Genomic DNA, 13,476 nt, shown 5'->3' on the forward strand with positions numbered 1-13,476 from the left:
GCCAACTTGGAAGTACTCAAAGGTAAAAACTTACAAACAAAATTACCCTACCCAGCAAGGTTATCATTCAGAATTGAAATAGAGATAAGGGATTTCCTTGATAAGCAAAGCTAAAGAAATTCATCACCACTGAAGTGTTCTTACCAAAAAAAAAAAAAAAAGAGAGAGAGTTTTCTTTTAAAGGAAAAAAAAAGTTCTAACTACAAACAAAATTATGAAAGAAGAAAAAGAAACTCACTGTTAAGGGCAAATATATATAAAAGATAGTGGATCAGCTACCCATAAAACTGGAAAGAAGGTTAAAAGACAAAAGTAGTAAAAACCAAATGCATCCAAAATAAAGTACTAAACAGAATTTTAAAATATAAGTTATCACAACCATAAAACATTACCAAGGGTGTAAAAATGCAGTTCTTTTTAAATGAGTTCAAACTTAAGTGACCATCAACTAAAAATCAATTTCTATATACATAGATTGTTATATAGTAACCTCAAGGTAACCAAAAGCAAAAAACCAATAACAGATACTCAAAAAATGAGAAAGGAATACAAAATTAATACCAAAGAAAGTCATCAAATAACAACAGAATAGAACAAGAGAAGAAAGGAACAGAGAAGAATTTTAAAGACAACCAAAAAGCAATAAAATGGCAAGAAATACATATTTCTTAATAATTATTTTGAATGTAAATGGGCTAAATGTTTAAGTAAAGACACAGTGTAAATAAATGGATATAAAACAAGACCTATATACAAGATGCCTACAAGACACTCATTTAGATCTAAAAACACACACAAAATGAAAGTGAACGGATGGAAAAAGATATTCCATGCAAATGGAAATGAAAGAAAGCAGGGATTGCATATTTATGTTAGACAAAATACACTTTAAAACAAAGAATGTTACAAGAGAAGAAGAGTATTACATAATGATAAGTGGATCAATCCAACAAGAGGATATAATACTTGTAAATATCTATGCATTCAACATAGAAGCCCCCACAAATCCCTGTGAATTTAAGTATAAAATGTCATTGAAAGACAGGCATATTACCTGCTTCACATGTTTATTGTCTAATTCTTTCTGGATTTGCATTGTTCTTTTTAAGATTCTAAACTGGTGTGTTTTGATGGCAAAAAGTGGTTCTTTGAAATCAGAGAAATCAAATAAAAGGCTTCATTCCAAAAATCATACTTATTGTTAAAGAAAGTTCCTTAAGGGTTAGAACAGTGCCTGACCCACAAGTACTGAGTAAATGTTTATTGAATGCATAAATGAAAATTTCTGAAAGTATTTTTATTTTTATTTGGTAATATGATCAGCACTCACCCTACAACGATTCATTGTGAAAGAATCACGGAGCCTTATGGTTGAAAAGGTAATCTCATTCAACAAACAATATGGTGACTGAACCCCTTCTTTAAAAAGGCCTAGTGAATAGGCTGCCTAATGGGTCTTCTAGCTCTACAAGTGATGGAAAACTCCATACTTTTGAAGGAAGTCAATTATATCTGAAGATAACTGCCGGGGTCCAGCCCCAGCAGGATCCAGGGGTACCCTCAGGATGACGACCTAGGCGGAAGGATAGCAAAGCAGAGAGCAGGGCTTGATCTTCCTTGATAAACACAGAAAGCCAATAAAGCTCCTGGCATGGAACTTGCTCTGCTCACGGAGGCCGCAGGCGCCCTCTCGGTGGGGTGAGGACACAGGATGCCCCCTCCCTGGTGAAGACGCAGGGTGCCTTCCTGATCGGGTCTTAGAAGCCCAGGCAAAAAAGTGAACTCAGAGAGCCCCTGTGCCCCAAGGACTCATCCTGAAAGAAGAACAGAGAGAGAAAAGGAGGGAAAAGGAAAAAAAGAATGACACGGGGAGACCAAGTTTCACTGAGCAAGGCCCATAACTTTATTTTCAAAAGGAACTTTTATACCTTTACTTGTACATAGAGGGAAATGAAAGATGCAAAGTCATAGTCAGCCCAAACATTACATCTGTTTTGTCTTTATCAAAACCAGGATTTTTTCTGCATACCTTTCCCATAAACAATGTTGTGTACAATATCTTCTGGCCTTGGAGGCCTGTGGACATTTTATGACCCTTTTTTTGATAAAGGCTGCTGCTGCTGCTGCGTCACTTCAGTCGTGTCCAACTCTGTGTGACCCCAGAGACCGCAGCCCACCAGGTTCCCCCGTCCCTGGGATTCTCCAGGCAAGAACACTGGAGTGGGTTGCCATTTCCTTCTCCAAAACCAAGAGTCAGACACGACTGAGCAACTGAACTGAAGGATGTTGGCAATTTGATCTCTGGTTCCTCTGCCTTTTCTAAAACCAGTTTGAACATCAGGAAGTTCACAGTTCATGTATTGTTGAAGCCTAGCTTGGAGAATTTTGAGCATTACTTTACTAGCGTGTGAGATGAGTGCAATTGTGTGGTAGTTTGAGCATTCTTTGGCATTGCCTTTCTTTGGGATTGGAATGAAAACTGACCTTTTCCAGTCCTGTGGCCACTGCTGAGTTTTCCAAAGTTTCTGGCATATTGAGTGCAGCACTTTCACAGCATCATCTTTCAGGATTTGAAATAGCTCAACTGGAATTCCATAAAGGCTGCTCACCCAGAAAACTTGTTTTCCCTTGAAGTGTTTTTTCTTTATATTTCTAATCTATGTCAGCCTCAGAAAGTGCTAATCAAAGTTACATTCTCACAGAGCAAAGGTGCAGTAAGTTACAACAAAGAAAGAACCAATTAACTCAAAGGTCTGATGTGATTAATTCCAAGGCTGCTACTTGTTTTTCTTACATTCCAACTATGTTAACCAATGCACTCCCAGGTGCACAATGGATAAGGGATATGGGAACTTGGCTGCAAGCATTGGTTTAACAATGAAATCCTATTCCAGCACTACCCTAATAGTTTTTAACTCTTTGAAAGGTTCTATATTTTTAGAATGTTTTAGACTTCCCGTGTCTCTCACGGTTGGGAGGCTGTGAACAGTCACATGCGTAGCTGCAAGAGTCTAGATAAGCCTGTCAGGCAAGCTAGAAAGCCATCAGAGGGGTTTGAATTGAAATACTCCTATCATGCCCAAGAGACTTATTAACTAAAGCCCTAAGTTGATTTTTTCCAAAGAAAGGTGGTCGGGGATAGCCCCCTGTTAATGACAGAAGAGTTGGTGAAAGGCATAATATAATAAACAGTGGACAGATTTTGGTTTTAGGGTAGATGCTTGAGCAGATTCAGGGGGTCCCTTGAGGCCTGATCCGCCTTTGCCTGTCAGGTCTCTTCCGCATGACCTTTGTCATGGGTGGGATCTCCCGTGGTGGCTCCCGGCAGATAACTCGCAGTTCAGTTCAGTTTAGTTGCTCAGTCATGTCCGAATCTTTGCAACCCCATGAATCACAGCACGCCAGGTCTCTATTTTCCTTCTTATACTTATTAGTGATAACTGAGAGGACTGGCCTGGGAATTGAATGTTGAAGGTCCCTGTGCTCCGACTGATACCAACTAGTAGCAACTTCAGTTCAGTTCAGTCGTTCAGTCGTGTCTGACTCTTTGAGACCCCATGAATCGCAGCATGCCAGGCCTCCCTGTCCATCACCAACTCCCAGAGTTCACCCAGACTCACATCCTTCGAGTCAGTGATGCCATCCAGCCATCTCATCCTCTGTCGTCCCCTTCTCCTCCTGCCCCCAATTCCTGCCAGCATCAGAGTCTTTTCCAATGAGTCAACTCTTCGCATGAGGTGGCCAAAATACTGGAGTTTCAGCTTTAGCATCAGTCCTTCCAGTGAACACCCAGGACTGATCTCCTTTAGGATGGACTGGTTGGATCTCCTTGCAGTCCAAGGGACTCTCAAGAGTCTTCTCCAACACCACAGTTCAAAAGCATCAATTCTTCGGTGCTCAGCCTTCTTCACAGTCCAACTCTCACATCCATACATGACCACTGAAAAAACCATGGCCTTGACTAGACGGACCTTTGTTGGCAAAGTAATGTCTCTGCTTTTGAATATGCTATCTAGGTTGAACATAACTTTCCTTCCAAGGAGTAAGCGTCTTTTAATTTCATGGCTGCAATCACCATCTGCACTGATTTTGGAGCCCAGAAAAATAAAGTCTGACACTGTTTCCACTGTTTCCCCATCTATTTCCCATGAAGTGATGGGACCGGATGCCATGATCTTCGTTTTCTGAATGTTGAGCTTTAAGCCAACTTTTTCACTCTCCTCTTTCATCTTCATCAAGAGGCTTTTGAGTTCCTCTTCACTTTCTGCCATAAGGGTAGTGTTATCTGCATATCTGAGGTTATTGATATTTCTTCCGGCAATCTTGATTACACCTTGTGTTTCTTCCAGTACAGTGTTTCTCATGATGTACTCTGCATATAAATTAAATAAACAGGGTGACAATATACAGCCTTGACGAACTCCTTTTCCTATTTGGAACCATGTCCAGTTCTAACTGTTGCTTCCTGACCTGCATACAGATTTCTCAAGAGGCAGGTCAAGTGGTCTGGTATTCCCATCTCTTGAAGAATTTTCCACAGTTGATTGTGATCCACACAGTCAAAGGCTTTGGCATAGTCAAGAAAGCAGAAATAGATGTTTTTCTGGAACTCTCTTGCTTTTTCAATGATCCAGCAGTTGTTGGCAATTTGATCTCTGGCTCCTCTGCCTTTTCTTAAACCAGCTTGAACATCAGGAATTTCACAGTTCATGTATTGTTGAAGCCTAGCTTGGAGAATTTTGAGCATTACTTTACTAGCGTGTGAGATGAGTGCAATTGTGTGGTAGTTTGAGCATTCTTTGGCATTGCCTTTCTTTGGGATTGGAATGAAAACTGACCTTTTCCAGTCCTGTGGCCACTGCTGAGTTTTCCAAAGTTTCTGGCATATTGAGTGCAGCACTTTCACAGCATCATCTTTCAGGATTTGAAATAGCTCAACTGGAATTCCATCACTTCCACTAGCTTTGTTCATAGTGATGCTTTCCAAGGCCCACTGGACTTCACATTCCAGGATGTCTGGCTCTAGATGAGTGATCACACCATCGTGAATATCTGGGTTGTGAAGATCTTTTTTGTACAGTTCTGTGTATTCTTGCCACGTCTTCTTAATATCTTCTACTTCTGTTAGGTCCATACCATTTCTGTCCTTTGTCGAGCCCATCTTTGCATGAAATGTTCCCTTGGTATCTCTAATTTTCTTGAAGAGGTCTCTAGTCTTTCCCATTCTGTTGTTTCCTCTATTTCTTTGCATTGATCGCTAAGGAAGGCTTTCTTATCTCTTCTTGCTGTTCTTTGGAACTCTGCATTCAGATGCTTATATCTTTCCTTTTCTTCTTTGCTTTTCACTTCTCTTCTTTTCACAGCTATTTGTAAGGCCTCCCCAGACAGCCATTTTGCTTTTTTGCATCTCTTTTCCATGGGGATGGTCTTGATCCCTGTCTCCTGTACAATGTCATGAACCTCAGTCCATAGTTCATCTAGTACCAGATTAATCCTTTTATTGAGCCACAAACTAATTCCCTGATGTTAGCAGATCCACAGGGAAATAAAATAATTTGCTGAGTATTACCATGGGCTAAGAGCAATACATAACTGTCTCTGCTGAATTCCAAGTACCTAGAGCAGTGTCTGGCATATGTAAGCCCTCTGTAAATATTCATTAAGCATTATATTGTTAATGTGCACTGCATTAATTATTAGTTGATATTAAACTATCCATAGCCTTCCTTTTATACTAGCTCCCACAAACCACATTCTTCTCTTACACATATGGTGTTGAGCAGATTTGGACAAAAGAACACCAGTTGTCTTTGATAAATTTTAATTCATTAGGTGATATAATTTATCATAGTCAATCATGTATGGATTTTTTTAGTGCTACTCAGTTTGAACTATTAGAAAAGGGTATCCTAATCTAGTAAACAGAAATGTTCCACGTGTCTGTTTTAATTTTGAAGCTTTTTGTGTATTACCCATTTTAAAAATGTTATGTAACTTTGTATATTGTCATGAACTGACAAGCAATATATTGAATCCCTGAAAGCTAATTTCCTCTTTAGAATATCTGCAAGCCTCTTTGTTAATCCAAATCAGTTTTAAGCTATTATTAGACTAAATTCATATATTCCAACTATTTAAGCCAGAAAGGTGACAACAGTCTGATTAGAAGGCAACTCTGTTAGCTCTGCGATATATGATTCATATTAAAACAACTATCATATAACTGTAAAAACAAGACACATTAAAGACCAGGCATCTGTGCAAGTCAATAAAACATTCACTACTTTAAGAGAGATTTCATGAAAATTCATTTAAGACAAAGCTCCCATCTTAGATATTTTAATATTTTTTGAATATAACCATTATAGAATACTTTAAGCTTTCTGCTTTTATTTGTATTTGGATTTTTCCTTTTTTTAAGCCAGAATTTAATCTCTAGGTAATATAGAATGGGTATTTTGTATAAATATCTGGAATATATGTTAAACAGTACATTATTTGTATCAAGTGTTTACAGAAACCAAATACTTAGTTAGTCACTCAGTCGGGTCCAACTCTTTGCAACCCCGTGGACTGTAACCTGCCAGGCTCCTCTGTCCGTGGGATTCTCCATGCAAGAATACTGGCTGCTGCTAAGTTGCATCAGTCGTGTCCGACTCTGTGGGCCCCATAGACGGCAGCCCACGGTCCCTGGGATTCTCCAGGCAAGAACACTGGCGTGGGTTGCCATTTCCTTCTCTAGTGCATGAAAGTGAAAAGTGAAAGTGAAGTCGCTCAGTCGTGTCCGACTCTTAGTGACCCCATGGACTATATAGCCCACAAGGCTCCTCCGTCCATGAGATTTCCCAGGCCGGAGTACTGAAGTGGGTTGCTATTCCCTTCTCCAAGGGATCTTCCCTACCTAGGGATCAAACCTGAGTCTCCTGCACTGCAGGTGGATTCTTTACTCTCTGAGTCAACAGCGAAGCCCTACATATTTTAAGCACTTCTAAATGATAACCTCAAAATAATTCTGGTTTTAAGAACCAATTGGGATGACCCAGAGGGATGGTATGGGGAGGGAGGTGGGAGGGGGGTTCAGGATGGGGAACACGTGTACACCCATGGCAGATTCATGTCAATGTATGGCAAAACCAATACAATATTGTAAAATAATTAGCCTTCAATTAAAATAAATAAATTTATATTTTTTAAAAAAGAACCAATTTGTATGCTAAAAATTATCAAAAGTCTTCATCATCTCACTGATCACTAAAGTACAAGAGTCATTTTTCTAACATGCAAAATGTATGATTAAATCTAAAGCTCATGATCACACAAACCTGCAAGAAGAAACTGGGAAAAAAAAAAGAAACTGGGGAATGATTATTTAAATTTTTGGTTATGGAGTAGCTAAATATTTGGGATGAATGAACAAATGAATGAATAAATGACAAAATTTCATAGAAACATTAAAGGAACTTACAGAGTACTTGAATTAAAAGAGGGTAAACATTTATCTAAGGGACATATTTTTTCTTATATGAAACATTTTTTCCCTGTAAGATTAGAAAAAAAAGAGATTCTACTTATCAGGGTAAAAATATAGCTAAAAAATTAACTCATGGATAATTTATTTTTCTGCATCACATTCAATTGTTTCATTTGTTAAAGTATCTATAATAAACAGAATAAAAATAAGCTAGCTGTAAATACTCAAGTAAAAATAGAAAATTATGTTTAATTAAATGGTTAAATACAGCTCTTTGTTTTCAGTTGCCAAGGAGCTCTCATACTTTTCTACAACAACAAAAAAATGTGTCTTTACATGCCTCATACCAAAAAAAAAAAAAAAAAAGCCTTATCAAATAAGTTTTTTATAAAGAATGAAATATGTACATTTCCCCCCATATAATATGTACTGACAATTCCCTATTACTTGTGTCAATAATAGTACCAGACAAATCCATTTAGGGTCTTTATCATTATTCTGTGAGGATGTGGAGATCAAACAGTAGAAGGAAGAGAACTCAGGCTATAGACAACAATCAGCTGCTATGAAGGCATACGCTTTGTTAGATGGAGAGACAAAATGCATTATGTATAAAAAGGGGGAATGGAAGAGATACTTGGCTGCTTGATACCATTTATTCCCTTAATATCAGAGTGGCATCGAATACCAACCATCTCTCTCATATTTTGTCAAAATGTGATTAGTGAAAAAGTAGGCTCCCTCTGCTATTTGGTTTCTTTTTGACAGAAACTAAAACTACAAACTGTTCTCAGTCAATCTGAAATTATCCAAGTATGACCATATTTCTAAAATGTATTAAAAATAAATCTGCCATCATTGTAATGATTCGTTTAATAAACATTTTTATTTTTCTCATTCAAAAAGATAAATTATGTAAATGCCTCCCACTAATCTGATATTCCTTTACTTATACATCACTCCTTTTCAGCTTGATCTGTTCCTTTAAATTTGATGAACTTTTTTTTTTTATAAAATATTAGATTTGTATACTTGTAAGTTATTTGCAACCAAATTTGATCTTTTTGTTTGATACCTTTAGGATTTACTGAAATGCCACTCTCCCCTTATGGAGATGCCTTCAAATTGAGAATGTTCAAACACTGTATAATTATAATATGAAGAAATAAGTGTCTTGACTTCTGTCTCATGTGAAGTGGAGATTAACCCTTTTATTCACACTAAAATCAGATAAAGAAGCTTAGAGCATTGAAAACAGAGCACCAGAGCCTGATTGTATATGTTGGCTCAACACAGGGCAAATATCAATACCTAAAGTTGCCAAGCTTGATCTTTAATTCTTCCCTTCAACCACAAACCCCTATACTTTCAATTATCTCACACTCCCACTCTTTGTCTTTCATGCCCTCTAGAAGTACAGGAACTGAGAAATTCCAGATGTACAAGCTAGATTTAGAAAAGGTAGAGGAACCTGAGATCAACTTGGCAATATCCACTGGATCACTGAAAAAGCATTAAGTGGAAGTGTTAGTTGCTCAGTCACATCTGACTCTTTGCAACCCCACAGGCTGAAGCCTGCCAGGCTCCTCTGGCCATGGAATTCTCCAGGCAAGAATACTGGAGTGGGTTGCCATTTCCTTCTCAAGGGGATCTTCCTGATCCAGGGATAGAACCCAGGTCTCCTGCACTGTGGGAGGATTTATATCTGAGCCACCAGGGAAGCCAGAAAAAGCAGAATTCCAAAAGAACATCTACTTCTGCTTCATTGACTACACTAAAGCCTTTGACTATGTGGACCACAACAAATTGTAGAAAATTCTTAAAGAGATGGGAATACCAGACCACCTTACCTGCCTCCTGAGAACGTGTATGCAAGTTAAGAAGCAACAGTTAGAACCAGACATGAAACCACAGACTGGTTCAAAATTGGGAAACAAATACATCGAGACTGTATACCGTCACCTTGCTTACTTAACTGGACTCAAGATTGCTGGGTGATCACAGGAAACTAACCAAAGGGATCACATAGATCACAGCCTTGTCTAACTCAACGAAACTATGAACCACACTGTGTAGGACCACCTAAGATGGATGGGTCATGGTGGAAAGCTCTCACAAAACATAGTCCACTGGAGAAGGGAATGGAAAACCACTTCAGTCTTGCCTTGAGAATGCTATGAACAATATGAAAAGGCAAAAAGATATGACACAGAAAGATGAACTCCCCAGGTTGGTAGGTGCCCAGTGTGCTATTGGAGAAGAGTGGAGAAATAGCTCCAGAAGGAATGAAGATGCTGAGCCAAAGCAAAACAAATGCCCAGTTGTGAATGTGACTGGTGAAGGAAGTAAATTCTGATGCTGTAAAGAACAATATTGCATAGGAACCTGGAATGTTAGGTCCATGAATAAAGGTAAATTGGAAGTGGTCAAACAGGAGATAGGAATCAGTGAATGAAATGGACTGGAATGGGCAAATTTAATTCAGATGAATATTACATCTACTACTATGGGCAAGAATCCCTTAGAAGAAATGGAGTAGCCCTCATAGTCAACAAGTCTGAAATGCAGTACTTGGATGCAATTTCAAAAATGACAGAATGATCTCCGTTCATTTCCAAGGCAAACCATTCAATATCACGGTGATCCAAGTCTATGCCCCAAACAGTAATGCTGAAGAAGCTTAAGTTGAATGGTTCTATGAAGACCTACAAGACCTTCTAAAAAAAAAAAAAAAAAGATGTCCTTTTCATCATAGGGGACTGGAATGCAAAAGCATGAAGTCAAGAGATACCTGGAGTAACAGGCAAGTTTGACCTTGGAATACAGAATGAAGCAGGGCAAAGGCTAACAGAGTTTTGCCAAGAGCAGGACTGGTCATAGCCAACACCCTCTTCCAACAACACAAGAGAAGACTCTACACATGGACATCACCAGATGGCCAACACCGAAATCAGACTGATTATATTCTTTGCAGCCGAAGATGAAGAAACTCTATACAGTCAGCAAAAACAATACAGGGAGCTGACTGTGGCTCAGATCATGAACTCATTGCAAAATTCAGACTTAAATTGAAAAAAGTAAGGAAAACCACTAGACCATTCAGGTATGACCTAAATCAAATCCCTTACGATTATACAGTGGAAGTGAGAAATAAATTCAAGGGATTAGACCTGATAGACACAGTGCCTGATGAACTATGGACAGAAGTTCATGACATTGTATAGGAACCAGTGATCAAGACCATCCCCAAGAAAAAGAAATGCAAAAAGGGAAAATGGTTGTCTGAGGAGGCCTTACAAATAGCTGAGATAGAAGAGAGGCGAAAAACAAAGCAGAAAAGGAAAGATATACCCATCTGAATGCAGAGTTTCAATGAATAGCAAGGAGAGATAAGAAAGCCTTCCTCAGTGATCAACACAAAGAAATAGAGGAAAACAATAGAATAGGAAAGACTAGAGATCTCTTCAAGAAAATTAGAGATACCAAGGGAACATTTCATGAAAAGATGGGCACAATAAAGGACAGAAATGTAAAAGAAGCAGAAGATATTAAGAAGAGGTGGCAAGAATACAAGAAACTATATTAAAAAAGATCTTAATGACCCATAACCACGATGGTGTGATCACTCACCTACAGCCAGACACCCTGCAGTGCAGTCAAGTGGGTCTTAGGAAGCATCAACATTAACAAAGCTAGTGGGGATGACAGAATTCCAATGGAGCTATTTCAAATCCTAAAAGATGATGCTGTGAAAGTGCTGCACTGGACATGCCAGCAAATTTGGAAAATTCAGCAGTGTCCACAGGACTAGAAAAGGTCAGTTTTCATTCCAATCTCAAAGAAAGGCAATGCCAAAGGATATTCAAACTACCACACAATTGCACTCATCTCACACACTAGCAAAGTAATGCTCAAAGTTCTCTAAGCTAGGCTTCGACAGTACATAAACTGAGAATTTCCAGATGTTCAAGCTGGATTTAGAAAAGGCAGAGGAACCAGAGATCAAATTGCCAACATCTGTTGGATTATACAAAAAGCAAGAGATTTCCAGAAAAAAACATCTACTTCTATTTCATTGACTACACTAAAGCCTTTGTGTGGATCACAACAAATTGTGGAAAATTCTTGAAGAAATGGGAATACCAGAGCACCTTACATGCCTCCTGAGAAACCTGTATGCAGGTCAAGAAGCAACAGTTAGAACCAGACATGGAAAAATGGGCTGGTTCCAAATTGGGAAAGGAGTACGTAAAGTCTGAATATTGTCACCCTGCTTATTTAACTTATATGCAGCAAACACCATGTGAAACACCAGGCTGGATGAAACACAAGCTGGAATCAAGATTGCTGGGAGAAATATCAATAACCTCAGATATGCAGATGACACCACTCTTATGGCAGAAAGCAAATAAGAACCCTCTTGATGAAAGTGAAAGAGAAGAGTAAAAAAGCTGGCTTAAAACTCAACGTTTAAAAAACTAAGATCATGGCACCTGGTCCTATCATTTCATGGCAAATAGATGGGGAAGCAATGGAAACAGTGACAGACTTGATTTTCTTGGGCTCCAAAATCACTGCAGATGGTGATTGCAGACATGAAATTAAAGGACTCTTGTTCCTGGGAAGGAAAGCTATGACCAACCTAGACAGCATATTAAAAAGCAGAGACATTACTTTGCCGACAAAGATCCATATAGTCAAAGCTATGGTTTTTCCAGTAGTCATGTATAGATGTGAGTATCAGACCATAAAGAAAGCTGAGCACTGAAAAACTGATGCTTTTGAACTGTGGTGTTGGAGAAGACTCTTGAGAGTCCCTTGGACTGCAAGGAGATCAAACCAGTCAATTCTAAAGGAAATGAGTCTTGAACATTCATTGGAAGGACTGATGCTAAAGCAGAAGTTTCAATACTTCGGCCACCTGATGTGAAGACTGACTCATTGGAAAAGACCCTGATGCTAGGAAATATTGAAGGCAGGAGAAGGGGATAACAGAGGATGAGATGGTTGGATGGCATCACCAACTCAATGGACATGAGCAAGGTCTAGGAGATGGTGATGGACAGGGAAGCCTGGTGCCCGGCAGTCCATGGGGTCACAGAGTTGGACATGACTACTACTGAACTGAACTGAGGGTGAAAAAAGAGTGAAAAAGCTCATTTAAAACTCAGCATTCTAAAAACAAAAATCATGGCGTCCAGTCCCATCACTTCATGGCAAATATATTGGGAAAAAGTGGAAACAGTGACATTTTATTTTCTTGGTTTCCAAGACCACTGTGGACAGTGACTGCAGACCTAAAATTAAAAGACACTTGCTCCTTGGAAGCTATGACAAATCTAGACAGCATATTAAAAAGCAGAGACATCACTTTGCCAACAAAGGTCTGCATAGTCAAACTCTGGTTTCTCCAGTAGATGTATGGATGTGAGCTGGACCATAAAGAAGGCCAAGGACCAAAGAATTGATGCTTTCAAACTGTGGGCTGGAGAACACTCTGCAGAGTCCCTTGGACAGCAAGGAGATAAAAGCAGTCAATCCTAAAGGCAATTAACCCTGAATAGTCATTGGAAGGACTGATGCTGAAGCTGAAGTTTCAATATTTTAGCCACCTGATGCACGGAGCCAACTCTTTGGAAAAGACCCTGATGCTGGGAAAGATTGAAGGCAAAAGGAGAGGATGGCAGCAGAGGATGAGGTTAGAAAGCTTCACTGACTCAATGAACATGAGTTTGAGCAAATTCCAGGAGATAGTGGAGGACAGAGGAGTCTGGCGTTCTATAGTCCATGGGGGTCTCAAAGAGTCGGTCATGATTCATCGACTGAACTAGTCCTTTAATCTTTCCTATTAATAATATAAAAACTAACATATTAGTTTACACAGTATTGTACATTATTTTATTTAATCTTAACAATCTGTAATATTATTCCATCTTAAAAATAAGACTCAGAGATTAGAGACTTGTCCAATATCACATGGCTAGGATTTCTGAAATCAAGATAAA

Source organism: Bubalus kerabau, chromosome 15 (genome assembly GCF_029407905.1).
Source record: "Bubalus kerabau isolate K-KA32 ecotype Philippines breed swamp buffalo chromosome 15, PCC_UOA_SB_1v2, whole genome shotgun sequence".
NCBI lineage: Eukaryota > Metazoa > Chordata > Mammalia > Artiodactyla > Bovidae > Bubalus > Bubalus kerabau.